Here is a 16648-nt window from a genome sequence, read left to right on the forward strand (position 1 = left end):
CCAGCCACACCAATCACACCGTACAACCTGTGATCTGAACCCAGTTAACAGTATGACAACAACGAAGGAGTCTCTGAAAAGATGGCTCACAACAAGAATAACCCGATTTTTGTAACAATAACTATGTACAAGTATTGCAGACAATCCGCACTTGGGATGGGCGCCCAGCATCCACTACGGACTACGAGAAATAGAATTATCGGTAAGTAAATTCTTATTTTCTCTAACGTCCTAAGTGGATGCTGGGGACTCCGTCAGGACCATGGGGATTATACCAAAGCTCCCAAACGGGCGGGAGAGTGCGGATGACTCTGCAGCACCGAATGAGAGAACTCCAGGTCCTCCTCAGTCAGGGTGTGCCTCTGACCAAGTAGCAGCTCGGCAAAGTTGTAAAGCCGAGACCCCTCGGGCAGCCGCCCAAGATGAGCCCACTTCCTTGTGGAATGGGCTTTTACTGATTTTGGCTGTGGCAAGCCTGCCACAGAATGTGCAAGCTGAATTGTACTACAAATCCAGCGAGCAATCGTCTGCTTAGAAGCAGGAACACCCATCTTGTTGGGTGCATACAGGCTAAACAGCGAGTCAGATTTTCTGACTCCAGTCGTCCTGGAAACATATATTTTCAGGGCCCTGACAACGTCAAGTAACTTGGAGTCCTCCAAGTCCCTAGTAGCCGCAGGTACCACAATAGGTTGGTTCATGTGAAAAACAGAAAACACCTTAAGGAGAAATTGAGGACGAGTCCTCAATTCTGCCCTGTCAGAATGAAAAATTAAGTAAGGGCTTTTATATGATAAAGCCGCCCATTCTGACACACGCCTGGCTGAAGCCAGCGCTAATAGAATCTTCACCTTCCATGTGAAATATTTTAATTCCACAGTGGTGAGTGGATCAAACCAATGTGACTTTAGGAAACTCAAAACAACATTGAGATCCCAAGGTGCCACTGGGGGCACAAAAGGAGGCTGTATATGCAGTACCCCTTTTACAAACGTCTGAACTTCAGGCACTGAAGCCAGTTCTTTCTGGAAGAAATTCGACAGGGTCGAAATTTGAACCTTAATGGACCCTAATTTTAGGCCCATAGACAGTCCTGTTTTCAGGAAATGTAGGAAACGACCCAGTTGGAATTCCTCTGTAGGGACCTTCTTGGCCTCACACCACGCAACATATTTTCGCCAAATGCGGTGAAAATGTTTTGCGGTTACATCCTTCCTGGCTTCGACCAGGGTAGGGATGACTTCATCTGGAATGCCCTTTCAGGATCCGGCGTTCAACTGCCATGCCGTCAAACGCAGCCGCAGTAAGTCTTGGAACAGACAAGGCCCCTGCTGGAGCAGGTCCTTTCTTAAAGGTAGAGGCCACGGTTCTTCCGTGAGCATCTCTTGAAGTTCCGGGTACCAAGTCCTTCCTGACCCATCCGGAACCACGAGTATCGTTCTTACTCATCTCCTTCTTATGATTCTCAGTACTTTTGGTATGAGATGCATAGGAGGGAACACATACCCTGACTGGTACACCCACAGTGTTACCAGAGCGTCCACCGCTATTGCCTGAGGGTCCCTTGACCTGGCGCAATATTTGTCTAGTTTTTTGTTCAGGCGGGACGCCATCATGTCCACCTTTGGTTTTTCCCAACGGTTTACAATCATGTGGAAGACTTCCCGCTGAAGTCCCCACTCTCCCGGGTGGAGGTTATGCCTGCTGAGGAAGTCTGCTTCCCAGTTTTCCACTCCCGGAATTAACACTGCTGAGAGTGTTATCACATGATTTTTCGCCCAGCGAAGAATCCTTGCAGTTTCTGCCATTTCCCTCCTGCTTCATGTGCCGCCCTGTCTGTTTACGTGGGCGATTGCCGTGATGTTGTCCCACTGGATCAATACCGGCTGACCTTGAAGCAGAGGTCTTGCTAAGCTTAGAGCCTTGTAAAGTGCCCTTAGCTCCAGTATATTTATGTGGAGAGAAGTCTCCAGACTTGATCACACTCCCTGGAAATTTTTTCCTTGTGTGACTGCTCCCCAGCCACTCAGGCTGGCATCCGTGGTCACCAGGACCCAGTCCTGAATGTCGAATCTGCGGCCCTTTCATAGATGAGCACTCTGCAGCCACCGCAGAAGAAAACACCCTTGTCCTTGGAGACAGGGTTATCCGCTGATGCATCTGAAGATGCGATCCGGACCATTTTCCCAGCAGATTCCACTGAAAGGTTCTTGCGTGAAATCTACCGACTGGGATCGCTTTGTAAGAAACCACCATTTTTCACAGGACCCTTGTGCAATGATGCACTGATACTTTTCCTGGTTTTAGGAGGTTCCTGACTAGCTCGGATAACTCCCTGGCCTTCTTCTCCGGGAGAAAACATCCTTTTCTGGACTGTGTCCAGAATCATTCCTAGGAACATTAGACGTGTCGTCGGAAAAAGCTGCGATTTTTGGAATTTTTAGAATCCACTCGTGCTGTCGTAGAACTACTTGAGATAGTGCTACTCCGACCGCCAACTGTTCTCTGGACCTTGCCCTTATCAGGAAAGCGTCCATATTTCTTTTAGGAAAAATCATCATTTCGGCCATTACCATGGTAAAGACCCGGGGTGCCGTGGACAATCCAAACGGCAGCGTCTGAACTGATAGTGACAGTTCTGTACCACGAACCTGAGATACCCTTGGTGAGAAGGGCAAAATTTGGACATGTAGGTAAGCGTCCCTGATATCCAGTGACACCATATCGTCCTGGTTCGCTATCACTGCTCTGAGTGACTCCATCTTGATTTGAACCCTTGTATGTAATTGTTCAAATCTTTTAGATCTCACCGAGCCGCTTGGCTTCAGTACCACAATATAGTGTGGAATAATACCCCTTCCCTTGTTGTAGGAGGGGTACTTTGATTATCACCTGCTGGGAATACAGCCTGTGAATTTTTTTCCCAATACTGCCTCCCTGTCGGAGGGAGACGTTGGTAAAGCAGACTTCAGGAACTTGTGAGGGGAAGACGTCTCGAATTTCCAATGTACACCTGGGATACTACGTGTAGGATCCAGGAGTCCACTTGCGAGTGAGCCCACTGCGTGCTGAAACTCTTGAGATGACCCCCCACCGCACCTGAGTCCGCTTGTATGGCCCCAGCGTCATGCTGCGGACTTGGCAGAAGCTGTGGAGGACTTCTGTTCCTGGGAATGGGCTGCCTGCTGCAGTCTTCTTCCCTTTCCTCTAACCCTGGGCAGATATGACTGGCCTTTTGCCCGCCTGCCTTTATGGGTACGAAAGGACTGAGACTGAAAAGACTGTGTCCTTTTCTGCTGAGATGTGACTTGGGGTAACAAAAGTGGATTTTCCAGCTGTTGCCATGGCCACCAGGTCCGATGGACCGCCCCTTTATACGGCAATACTTCCATGTGCCGTCTGGAATCTGCATCCCTTGACCACTGTCGTGTCTATAAACATCGTCTGGCAGATATGGACATCACATCTACTCTTGATGCCAGAATGCAAATATCCCTCTGCGCATCTCGCATATATAGAAATGCATCCTTAAAATGCTCTATAGTCAATAAAATATTGTTCCTGTCAAGGGTATCAATATTTTCAGTCAGGAAATCCGACCAAGCCCCCCCAGCGCTGCACATCCAGGCTGAGGCGATTGCTGGTCGTAGTATAACACCAGTATGTGTGTATATACTTTTTAGGATATTTTTCAGCTTCCTATCAGCTGGCTCTTTGAGGGCGGCCGTATCTGGAGACGGTAACGCCACTTGTTTTTATAAGCGTGTGAGCGCCTTATCCACCCTAAGGTGTGTTTCCCAACTCGCCGTCACTTCTGGCGGGAAAGGGTATACCTCCAATAATTTTCTATCGGAGGAAACCCACGTATCCTCACACACTTTAATTTATCTGATTCAGGAAAAACTACAAGTAGATTATTCCCACCCTACATAATACCCTTATTTGTGGTACTTGTAGTATCAGAAATATGTAACACCTCCTTCATTGCCCTTAACATGTAACGTGTGGCCCTAAAGGAAAATACGTTTGTTTCTTCACCGTCGACACTGAAGTCAGTGTCCGTGTCTGTGTCGACCAACTGAGGTAAATGGGCGTTTTTACAAGCCCCTGACGGTGTCTGAGACGCCTGGACAGGTACTAATTTGTTTGCCGGCCGTCTCATGTCGTCAACCGACCTTGCATCGTGTTGACATTATCACGTAATTCCTAAATAAGCCATCCATTCCGGTGTCGACTCCCTAGAGAGTGACATCACCAATACAGGCAATTTGCTCCGCCTCCTCACCAACATCGTCCTCCTACATGTCGACACACACGTACCGACACACAGCACACACACAGGGAATGCTCTGATAGAGGACAGGACCCCACTAGCCCTTTGGGGAGACAGAGGGAGAGTTTGCCAGCACACACCAAAAACGCTATAATTATACAGGGACAACCCCTTATACAAGTGTTTTCCCTTATAGCATTTTCACATATGTAATCATATCGCCAAATAAGTGCCCCCCCTCTCTGTTTTAACCCTGTTTCTGTAGTGCAGTGCAGGGGAGAGCCTGGGAGCCTTCCTCACAGCAGAGCTGAGCAGGAAAATGGCGCCGTGTGCTGAGGAGAATAGGCCCCGCCCCCTAAAACGGCGGGCTCTTCTCCCGGAGTTTGTGAGATCTGGCAGGGGTTAAATACATCCATATAGCCTCAAGGGCTATATGTGATGTATTTTAGCCATAAAAAAGGTATAATACATTGCTGCCCAGGGCGCCCCCCCCAGCGCCCTGCACCCTCAGTGACCGCTGGTATGAAGTGTGCTGACAACAATGGCGCACAGCTGCAGTGCTGTGCGCTACCTTATGAAGACTGAAAGTCTTCTGCCGCCTGTTTCAGGACCTCTGGACCTCTTCAACTTCGGCATCTGCAAGGGGGGTCGGCGGCACGGCTCCGGGACGAACCCCAGGGTGAGACCTGTGTTCCGACTCCCTCTGGAGCTAATGGTGTCCAGTAGCCTAAGAAGCAAATCCATCCTGCACGCAGGTGAGTTTACTTCTCTCCCCTAAGTCCCTCGTAGCAGTGAGCCTGTTGCCAGCAGGACTCACTGAAAATAAAAAACCTAACTTAAACTTTTATTCTAAGCAGCTCAGGAGAGCCACCTAGATTGCACCCTTCTCGGCCGGGCACAAAAATCTAACTGAGGCTTGGAGGAGGGTCATAGGGGGAGGAGCCAGTGCACACCACCTGATCCTAAAGCTTTTATTATTGTGCCCTGTCTCCTGCGGAGCCGCTAATCCCCATGGTCCTGACGGAGTCCCCAGCATCCACTTAGGACGTTAGAGAAAACAATTTATTACATACATTAACAACATATAACACATAAAAATAAACAAGACCACAATGCAGTATTCATATAAAACTGAGGTTCCGGAAACCTCTATTTGGAACAATATTAAAAATAAGAATTTACTTACCGATAATTCTATTTCTCGGAGTCCGTAGTGGATGCTGGGGTTCCTGAAAGGACCATGGGGAATAGCGGCTCCGCAGGAGACAGGGCACAAAAAAGTAAAGCTTTTACCAGATCAGGTGGTGTGCACTGGCTCCTCCCCCTATGACCCTCCTCCAGACTCCAGTTAGGTACTGTGCCCGGACGAGCGTACACAATAAGGGAGGCAATTTGAATCCCGGGTAAGACTCATACCAGCCACACCAATCACACCGTACAACTTGTGATCTAAACCCAGTTAACAGTATGATAACAGAAAGAGCCTCTTAAAGATGGCTCCTTAACAATATAACCCGAATTTGTTAACAATAACTATGTACAGTATTGCAGATAATCCGCACTTGGGATGGGCGCCCAGCATCCACTACGGACTCCGAGAAATAGAATTATCGGTAAGTAAATTCTTATTTTCTCTATCGTCCTAAGTGGATGCTGGGGTTCCTGAAAGGACCATGGGGATTATACCAAAGCTCCCAAACGGGCGGGAGAGTGCGGATGACTCTGCAGCACCGAATGAGAGAATTCCAAGTCCTCTTTTGCCAGGGTATCAAATTTGTAGAATTTTACAAACGTGTTTTCCCCCGACCACGTAGCTGCTCGGCAGAATTGTAATGCCGAGACCCCTTGGGCAGCCGCCCAAGATGAGCCCACCTTCCTTGTGGAATGGGCCTTAACAGATTTAGGCTGTGGCAGGCCTGCCACAGAATGAGCAAGTTGAATTGTGTTACAAATCCAACGAGCAATCGTCTGCTTAGAAGCAGGGGCACCCAACTTGTTGGGTGCATATAGTATCAACAGCGAGTCAGATTTTCTGACTTCAGCCGTCCTTGAAATGTATATTTTTAAGGCTCTGACAACGTCCAACAACTTGGAGTCCTCCAAGTCGCCAGTGGCCGCAGGCACCACAATAGGTTGGTTCAGGTGAAACGCTGATACCACCTTAGGGAGAAAATGCGGACGAGTCCTCAGTTCTGCCCTATCCGAATGGAAGATTAGATAAGGGCTTTTATAAGATAAAGCCGCCAATTCAGATACTTTCCTGGCGGAAGCCAGGGCCAGTAACATAGTCACTTTCCATGTGAGATATTTAAAATCCACCTTTTTCAATGGTTCAAACCAATGGGATTTGAGGAAATCTAAAACTACATTTAGATCCCACGGTGCCACCGGAGGCACCACAGGAGGCTGTATATGCAGTACTCCTTTAACAAAAGTCTGTACCTCAGGAACTGAGGCCAATTCTTTTTGGAAGAATATTGACAGGGCCGAAATTTGAACCTTAATAGATCTCAATTTGAGACCCATAGACAATCCTGATTGTAGGAAATGTAGGAAACGACCCAGTTGAAATTCCTCCGTCGGAACACTCCGATCCTCGCACCACGCGACATATTTTCGCCAAATGCGGTGATAATGTTTCGCGGTGACTTCCTTCCTTGCCTTAATCAAGGTAGGAATGACTTCTTCTGGAATGCCTTTCCCTTTTAGGATCTGGCGTTCAAACGCCATGCCGTCAAACGCAGCCGCGGTAAGTCTTGAAAGAGACAGGGACCCTGTTGTAGCAGGTCCCTTCTCAGAAGTAGAGGGCACGGGTCGTCCGTGACCAACTCTTGAAGTTCCGGGTACCAAGTCCTTCTTGGCCAATCCGGAGCCACTAGTATTGTTCTTACTCCTCTTCACCGTATAATCTTCAATACCTTTGGTATGAGAGGCAGAGGAGGAAACACATATACTGATTTGTACACCCAAGGTGTTACCAGTGCGTCCACAGCTATTGCCTGTGGATCTCTTGACCTGGCGCAATACTTGTCCAGTTTCTTGTTGAGGCGAGACGCCATCATGTCTACCATTGGTCTTTCCCAACAGTTTATTAGCATGTGGAAGACTTCTGGATGAAGACCCCCCTCTCCCGGGTGAATATCGTGTCTGCTGAGGAAGTCTGCTTCCCAGTTGTCCACGCCCGGGAAGAACACTGCTGACAGTGCTATTACGTGATTCTCCGCCCAGCGAAGAATCTTGGCAGCTTCTGCCATTGCACTCCTGCTTCTTGTGCCGCCCTGTCTGTTTACATGGGCGACCGCCGTGATGTTGTCCGACTGAATCAACACCGGTTTTCCTTGCAGGAGTGGTTCCGCCTGGCTTAGAGCATTTTAGATTGCTCTTAGTACCAGAATGTTTATGTGAAGAGACTTTTCCAGGTTCGTCCATACCCCCTGGAAGTTTCTTCCTTGTGTGACTGCTCCCCAACCTCTCAGGCTGGCGTCCGTGGTCACCAGGATCAAATCCTGTATGCCGAATCTGCGGCCCTCCAATAGATGAGCCTTTTGCAACCACCACAGAAGATATACCCTTGTCCTTGGCGACAGGGTTATTCGCAGGTGCATCTGAGGATGCGACCCTGACCATTTGTCCAACAGATCCCTTTGGAAAATTCTTGCATGGAATCTGCCGAATGGAATTGCTTCGTAAAAAGCCACCATTTTTCCCAGGACTCTTGTGCATTGATGTACAGACACCTTTCCTGGTTTTAGGAGGTTCCTGACAGGTCGGATAACTCCTTGGCTTTTTCCTCGGGAAGAAAAACCTTTTCCTGAACCGTGTCCAGAATCATCCCTAGGAACAGCAGACGTATCGTCGGAAAACAGCTGCGATTCTTGGAATATTTAGAATCCAGTCGTGCCGTCGAAGAACTACTTTAGATAGTGCTCTTCCGACCTCCAACTGTTCTCTGGAACTTGCCCTTTTTAGGTCGTGCAAGTAAGGGATAATTTAGATGCCTTTTTTCTTTGAAGAAACATCTTTTCGGCCATTACCTTGGTAAAAAGGCCCGGGGTGCCGTGGATAATTCAAACGGCATCGTCTGAAACTGATATTGACAGTTCTGTACCACGAACCAGAGGTACCCTTGATGAGAAGGACAAAATTTGGACATGGAGGTAATCCTTGATGTCCAGGGACACCATATAGTCCCCTTTTTTCCGGTTCGCTATCACTGCTCTGAGTGACTTTATCTCGATTTGAACCTTTTATGTAAGTGTTCAAACATTTTAGATTTAGACTATGTGTCACCAAGCCGTCTGGCTTCAGTACCACAATATAGTGTGGAAAAATAATACCCTTTTCCTTGTCGTAGGAGGGGTACTTTGATTATCACCTGCTGGATATACAGCTTGTGAATTGTTTCCAATGCTGCCTCCCTGTCGGAGGGAGCCGTTGGTAAAGCAGACTTCAGGAACCTGCGAGGAGAAGATGTCTCGACTCTCCAATCTTTACCCCTGGGATAATACTCGTACGATCTAGGGGTCAACTTGCGAGTGATCCCACTGCGCCCTGAGACTCTTGAGACTACCCCCCCACCTTGAGTCCGCTTGCACGGCCCCAGCGTCATGCTGAGGACTTGGCAGACGCGGTGGAGGGCTTCTTTTCCTGGGAAAGGGCTGCCTGCTGCAGTCTACTTCCCTTACCTCTATGTCTGGGCAGATATGACTGGCCTTTTGCCTGCATGCCCTCATGGGAAAGGAAAGATTGAGGCTGAAAAGACGGTGTCTTTTTTAGCTGAGATGTAACTTGGGGTAAAAAAGGTTGGATTTCCCAGCTGTTGCTGTGGTCCCCAGGTCCGATGGACCGACCCCCAAATAACTCCTTCCCTTTATACAGCAATACTTCCATCTGCCGTATGGGATCTGTATCACCTGACCACTGTCGTGTCCCTGACATCTTCTGGGAGATATGGACAACGCACTTATCTTGATGCCAGAGAGCAAATATCCCTCTGTGCATCTCACATACATATATATAGAATGCATCCTATTAAATGCTCTACATGAATAAAATATTTTCAGTCAGGGAATCCGACCAAGCCAACCCAGCACTGCATCTCCAGGCTGATGGCGATCGCTGGTCGCAGTATAACCACCGTATGTGTGTATATACTTTTTAGGATATTTTTCCAGCTTCCTATCAGCTGGCTCCTTGAGGGCGGCCGTATCTGGAGACGGTAACGCCACTTGATAAGCGTGTGAGCGCCTTATCACCCTAAGGGGTGTTTCCCAACGTACCCTAATTTCTGGCGGGAAAGGGTATAACGCCAATATTTGCTATCGGGGTAACCCTACGCATCATCACACACTTCATTTTATTTTATCTGATTCAGGAAAAACTACAGGTAGTTTTTTCACTCCCACATAATACCCTTTCTTGTGGTACTTGTAGTATCAGAAACACGTAACACCTCCTTCATTGCCCTTAACGTGTGGCCCTAATGAGAAATACGTTTGTTTATTCACCGTCGACACTGTATTCAGTGTCCGTGTCTGTGTCTGTGTCGACCGACTGAGGTAAATGGGCGTTTTTAAAACCCCCGACGGTGTTTCTGAGACGCCTGGACCGGTCCTAATAGATTGTCGGCCGTCTCATGTCGTCAACCGACCTTGCAGCGTGTTGACATTCTCACGTAATTCTCTAAATAAGCCATCCATTCCGGTGTCGACTCCCTAGAGAGTGACATCACCATTACAGGCAATTTCTCCGCCTCCTCACCAACATCGTCCTCATACATGTCGACACACACGTACCGACACACAGCACACACACCGGGAATGCTCTGACAGAGGACAGGACCCACTAGCCCTTTGGGGAGACAGAGGGAGAGTCTGCCAGCACACACCAAAAACGCTATAATTATATAGGGACAACCTTATATAAGTGTTTCTCCCTTATAGCATCTTTTATATATATACAATATCGCCAAAATCAGTGCCCCCCCTCTCTGTTTTAACCCTGTTTCTGTAGTGCAGTGCAGGGGAGAGCCTGGGAGCCTTCTCTCCAGCTTTTCTGTGAGAGAAAATGGCGCTGTGTGCTGAGGAGATAGGCCCCGCCCCTTTTTCGGCGGGCTCGTCTCCCGCTATTTTTGAAGTTAGGCAGGGGTTAAATATCTCCATATAGCCTCTGTGGGCTATATGTGAGGTATTTTTTTGCCTCTAATAAGGTTTTTATTTGCCTCTCAGAGCGCCCCCCCCAGCGCTCTGCACCCTCAGTGACTGTTGTGTGAAGTGTGCTGAGAGGAAAATGGCGCACAGCTGCAGTGCTGTGCGCTACCTTTATGAAGACTCAGGAGTCTTCAGCCGCCGATTTTGGACCTCTTCTCTCTTCAGCGTCTGCAAGGGGGCCGGCGGCGCGGCTCCGGTGACCATCCAGGCTGTACCTGTGATCGTCCCTCTGGAGCTAGTGTCCAGTAGCCAAGCAGCAAATCCACTCTGCACGCAGGTGAGTTCACTACTTCTCCCCTAAGTCCCTCGTTGCAGTGATCCTGTTGCCAGCAGGACTCACTGTAAAGTAAAAAACCTAAGCTAAACTTTCTCTAAGCAGCTCTTTAGGAGAGCCACCTAGATTGCACCCTTCTCGTTCGGGCACAAAATCTAACTGGAGTCTGGAGGAGGGTCATAGGGGGAGGAGCCAGTGCACACCACCTGATCTGGTAAAAGCTTTACTTTTTTGTGCCCTGTCTCCTGCGGAGCCGCTATTCCCCATGGTCCTTTCAGGAACCCCAGCATCCACTTAGGACGATAGAGAAAAGTAATTAGATGTACTCAGAAGGCAAATCGCAATACCTAAGTGTTTAAGAGATAGTTCTCTGGTAGCTGTTAATGGTGTTTAATTACTTGCCCGGATGTAAAAAGCACAAGAATACTTTGGCACAATCGTGCATATAGCTTTATAGAGAACAATAAAATTCCTCGTGGTCTACGAATCTTTAAGAATCTCTCCTTTCAGGATAACCCTGATCTAAGGACAAAATGGGAAAATGTTTTAGATAAATGTTCTTTTGCATTAATGCAGCTTTTGATTGATTATAGGGAATCTAAACTTTTAGAAATTGAGAAGGAGATTAAGAGTGTACAGGAACAAATAGGGAAACATAAGGAGGAGCCCTATTATAAAGAAAGGGAAACTGTGGTTAATAGGAGAGTAGAAGAATTTGAGAGAGAAACTATTGATCGAAAAGAAAAAAAGTTCTCCAGAGATCTACTTGACTATCAATCTGACTGTGTGAGAAGTTTCTCCAAAACTCGTAGAAATGATATCTCTAAGATCTCTGCTAAACCTAAACAGGGGAAGCCCCAATATAGGGTGAGGACAGAGAATAGAGATAGGGAAGAATACCACTCCCCAAGATCAATCGAACATTATCCCAATCGTGGGAGAAACTCCATGAGAAAATTCTACTCACACCAATCACCGTCACCTGGATGGAGGGAAGTCCGCCATAAAAGGTGGGATAACAAACGTTATGCTAATCATAATAATACCAATCATAGTCAAGAAGCTAAAGAGTCTTTTTTAGATTACAACAAGAGACCAAGGGATCACGCCCCCTCTCCCCACTTTCAACATCAAAACAGGTACGAACCACTATCAGGGACTCCAAAAAGAGCAAGAGAACTAGAAGAGGGCGACGAGGGGGACAGAGGAAGAGAAAGAAAGAACCAGCGATTCTATTAGGCGCTGATGCTGTCTTTAACCTCTCCTCCAAACCCCTTACCAATATAGAAAGTAGGGTATTGGCTAAAGGTATGAACTTTGCCCCTACCTGTAAACCCAACTTTTTTGAACTTTTTATAGAACTTAACAGGTACGTTAGGAGCCTATGCAGGAAAAGATTTTTTGCTTGCACTACTAAGGATTCAGGGTCCGATACACACGTTATATTGGACCAAGATGATCAATCAGGCCTGAATATACTCAATGAGTTACTTTTGGAAAGTGCAAGGGAGGACATTCAAAACCCAGTGGAAACCCCGATTTTTGACATCAATAATACTTCACAAGTTTTGTTTAAGAATAAATCCCAATTTTATCCTCTACAACATAGAACCAGTGCAATAGAAACCTTTTACACCAAATCCCTAAATGATTTTCGGATACTCTGCGATAGCAAAGTACATTCCTGTTTGTTTAATTTAACCAATGAAGAACAAAAGGCCCTCAGGCAGTTAGCAAATGACACCTCTATAACAATTAAGCCAGCAGATAAGGGAGGGGGATTAGTGGTTCAGGACACATGTGATTATATAAGAGAGGCTAAACGTCAACTGTCAGATAAATTATTTTACCAAATATTGGCCTCAGACCCCTCTCCTAAATACCAGTTAGAATTAAAATCTTTTTTGGAGACTGCACAGATTACAGGTGTGATTACTCGTGATGAGTATAATTTCCTCTACCCCCCTCACCCTATTGTCCCGGTTTATTATCACCTCCCTAAAATTCACAAATCCTTGCACACACCCCCGGGGCGCCCTATTATTTCTGGTATTGGGAGTTTGACGTCTAATTTATCCCATTACGTTGATCACTTTTTGCAACCGTGCGCGACATCTCTGAAATCTCATATTAGAGATACCACCGAATTTATTAAACTTGTGGAAGGCCATAATTGGGCCCCTGATTATACTTTAATCACTTGTGATGTACAAGCTTTGTACACTAATATCCCACACGTTAAAGGGGTGCAGTCTGTGGATGATGCACTCATTAAAATCGGAATGGACTCAGAGATCAAACGCAATTTTATCACTTCTGCTATTAATTTTATTCTAACACACAATCACTTTTTGTTTGATCACGTTCACTATTTACAGACACTCGGCACGGCGATGGGGACCAGGTTCGCACTGAGTTTTGCTAATATCTATATGGGTGACCTCGAGCAGACTTACATATGGGAGGGTCCATACTCGGCGAACCTGGTCCTCTACTGTCGCTATATTGACGATTTGTTCTTTATTTGGAGGGGAGACACTGCCACTATCACTAATTTTGTTGATTTTTTAAACACTAATGATTATGGTTTGTCCTTCACTTGTGTACACCATCCTTCACGAATTAATTTCTTAGACGTTACGGTGGAGGTGGTAGAGGAAAAGCTGATAGTGTCGACTTATAAAAAACCGGTCGACACTTGCAGCTTTATTCCTTATACGAGTAATCACAAAAAAAGTTGGCTAAATAATGTACCAAAAAGTCAACTTTACAGAATCAGACGGAATTGTACATTGGATTGTACATTCGCTGAACAAGCTGAGGCACTTATTACTTCTTTAAGGGAACGTGAATACCCTGAAAATATTCTGGAAGAGGCTATTGCCTATTCACAAACATTAGATAGAGATCTAATTTTTAACAACATAGGGATAGAGCCAGTGATTGAGGGAAGAGATACAAATGAACATGTAGATCATATACTAGTATCTGATACTCCCACTAAAAAACCAAGTAAACAAACTGGACATAATATTAACATTAACAATAATAATCAAAATAATAAGAAGAAAACATGGAAAACAAATGACTATAATTTGGCATTTAAATCTAAATTTAATGTAAAAGCCAATAAAATCTCCTGTATAATTAAACGAAATTATAAACTACTAATGACTGATCCGATTCTGAATGCTACCCTACAATCACTGCAAACCCTACAATCATTTTTAAAAAGGCCAGAAATTTGAGGAATATACTGGCTCCCAGCTTTTTTAGTAGGTCAGGGGCAAATACAGCCCTTAGTGAACAACAAACTCTGGTGGGCCCAAAAGTTACGTTTTTTTTTAGATGTAATCATAACAAATGCACAACATGTAATTATGTAGTTAATAAGATTAAACATATATCTGCACCGGATTTCAAAACGGAGTTTAAGATTCAATCATTCATTAACTGCAACTCACACTTTGTAATTTATTTGTTACGCTGTTCCTGTCAATTATACTATATGGGACGTACCACCAGAGCACTAAAACTGCGATTCATGGAGCATAGGAGAAACATTCTCAAAGGCTACATGAATCACAGTGTTTCACGTCACTATACAGAAGTCCATGCCAGTAACCCTGCATGTTTGCAATTAATTGGTCTTGAACAGATTAAAGTCACTCCAAGAGGAGGGGATCGTTTTAGGACGTTATGTCGTCAAGAAGCTGCTTGGATCTGGAGATTGCAATCTTTAAAGCCACAGGGGTTAAATGAAACAATAGATCTTGAATTCATATAGCCCCTGTTAGATATATGTAAAAAAATCTCTCTGGATGGTTCGTCTTTGCCCTCCCTCCTTCTCCCTACCATCAATTTCTTTTTCTGTTTAAAGGTATATTCTCTGGTCTCTCCATATCTCTATAGTTCTCTTTTTTAATTAACATCCCTTTTTTTAGAGTGGGAGTCTCTGATGGAAGAGAATGTACGGTTGACTGTGCCTACGTTCGCGAGTGTACCTGACATTTTCTCTATACTGCTAGCGATATGTCAGTTTCCCAGGTCTGCTCGCGCTCTTAGGCACCAGTCTATATGATAGCCTATACGATTGTCTATTCACCCTCTAGTTGGGCTAGTGGGAAATTATTTAGATTAATATATGGGAAAGCCTTTAAAAACATGGGTTTCAGTAAGAACAGTGTAGTGACATAGCTCTCCACTTTACTTAGACCAAAAAACATATTGTGAACGTATATGTAGAGATATAGAGTTTCAGATTTTTGCACCACATTTATCTAGTTATTTATATGTAAAAATAAAAATACAAATATAAATAAAAGTAAATATAAAACTAATCTAATCATGAGCGATTTGTCCAATCTAGAAATTAATATGTGACAAAGAATGTAGTGATATGATCTTGCCTACTATTAAAATTAATGAATTATATAGCCTCATGATTAGAAATTATAAAGTATCTAATTCTGTCCGCATCGCATATAGACTTGTCAGTGTTTATGACTAATTAAAATATATACGAGCATGTTATTATTCAGTTCTTTTAAATGTTAATTATTGTTGTTGTTATTACTTATCATGGACCACGTTTAGTACTCTAAGCTGAACATTACCATATGAGAGTGCAAATTAGAATGCACCTGTTGAAATCTCACACATCTGTTCTCACTAATTAAGAACTGACAAGGTATAAAGGAGTGAGAACCAATGCTCTGAGTAGAACACTCTGCCTCTTGAAGAAGCCGCCTGGGGTGCGGAGAAACGCGTTGAGGGTACAGAGAGAAGGAGCCCCAATACCTCATTGCCCACAAGAATTGAAGTGTGTCCTCCTACTAGCTCATCTAAACAATTGCCGGTAATTGTTACCTCTCCAGCGTGACTGCTATACTCAATCTCCTGCACCGTACCGGGAACATCCTGTGTCCCACTCTGGTGAGCACTATTCCACCAGCACTGGGGGTGGAGAACACAGTGCACCTACAGTTTGCTGGAGGAGAGAACGGCTTTCTGCCGATGCTACAGACGGACTACGCCGCTGACGAGTCCTGCCGCTGACGGATGTCTCACCCGTGCAAAGGGTGATAGTAAGCGGCCCCTTACATCAACACTACTGCGGTATAGTAAAGGAAAAACTTTCCAGTCTGTGAGTAACAGCTTTCTTTCAATTCTCAATTTTTGCACCGCTCATATATCTATTCAAATCGGCAAATGATGAACTCTTTTCTAATCGGAATTTAATACATACTCTGAGGGCAGCTATATGCACGATTGTGCCAAAGTATTCTTGTGCTTTTTACATCCGGGCAAGTAATTAAACACCATTAACAGCTACCAGAGAACTATCTCTTAAACACTTAGGTATTGCGATTTGCCTTCTGAGTACATCCAATTACTTTTTAATATTGTTCCAAATAGAGGTTTCCGGAACCTCAGTTTTATATGAATACTGCATTGTGGTCTTGTTTATTTTTATGTGTTATATGTTGTTAATGTATGTAATAATAAGATTTTACTTACCGATAAATCTATTTCTCGTAGTCCGTAGTGGATGCTGGGACTCCGTCAGGACCATGGGGAATAGCGGCTCCGCAGGAGACAGGGCACAAAATTTAAAAGTTTGACCACTAGGTGGTGTGTACTGGCTCCTCCCCCTATGACCCTCCTCCAAGCCTCAGTTAGGATACTGTGCCCGGACGAGCGTACACAATAAGGAAGGATTTTGAATCCCGGGTAAGACTCATACCAGCCACACCAATCACACCGTACAACTTGTGATCTGAACCCAGTTAACAGTATGACAAACGTAGGAGCCTCTGAACAGACGGCTCACAACAATAACAACCCGATTTTTTTGTAACAATAACTATGTACAAGTATTGCAGACAATCC

Source organism: Pseudophryne corroboree, chromosome 6 (genome assembly GCF_028390025.1).
Source record: "Pseudophryne corroboree isolate aPseCor3 chromosome 6, aPseCor3.hap2, whole genome shotgun sequence".
NCBI classification, from domain to species: domain Eukaryota; kingdom Metazoa; phylum Chordata; class Amphibia; order Anura; family Myobatrachidae; genus Pseudophryne; species Pseudophryne corroboree.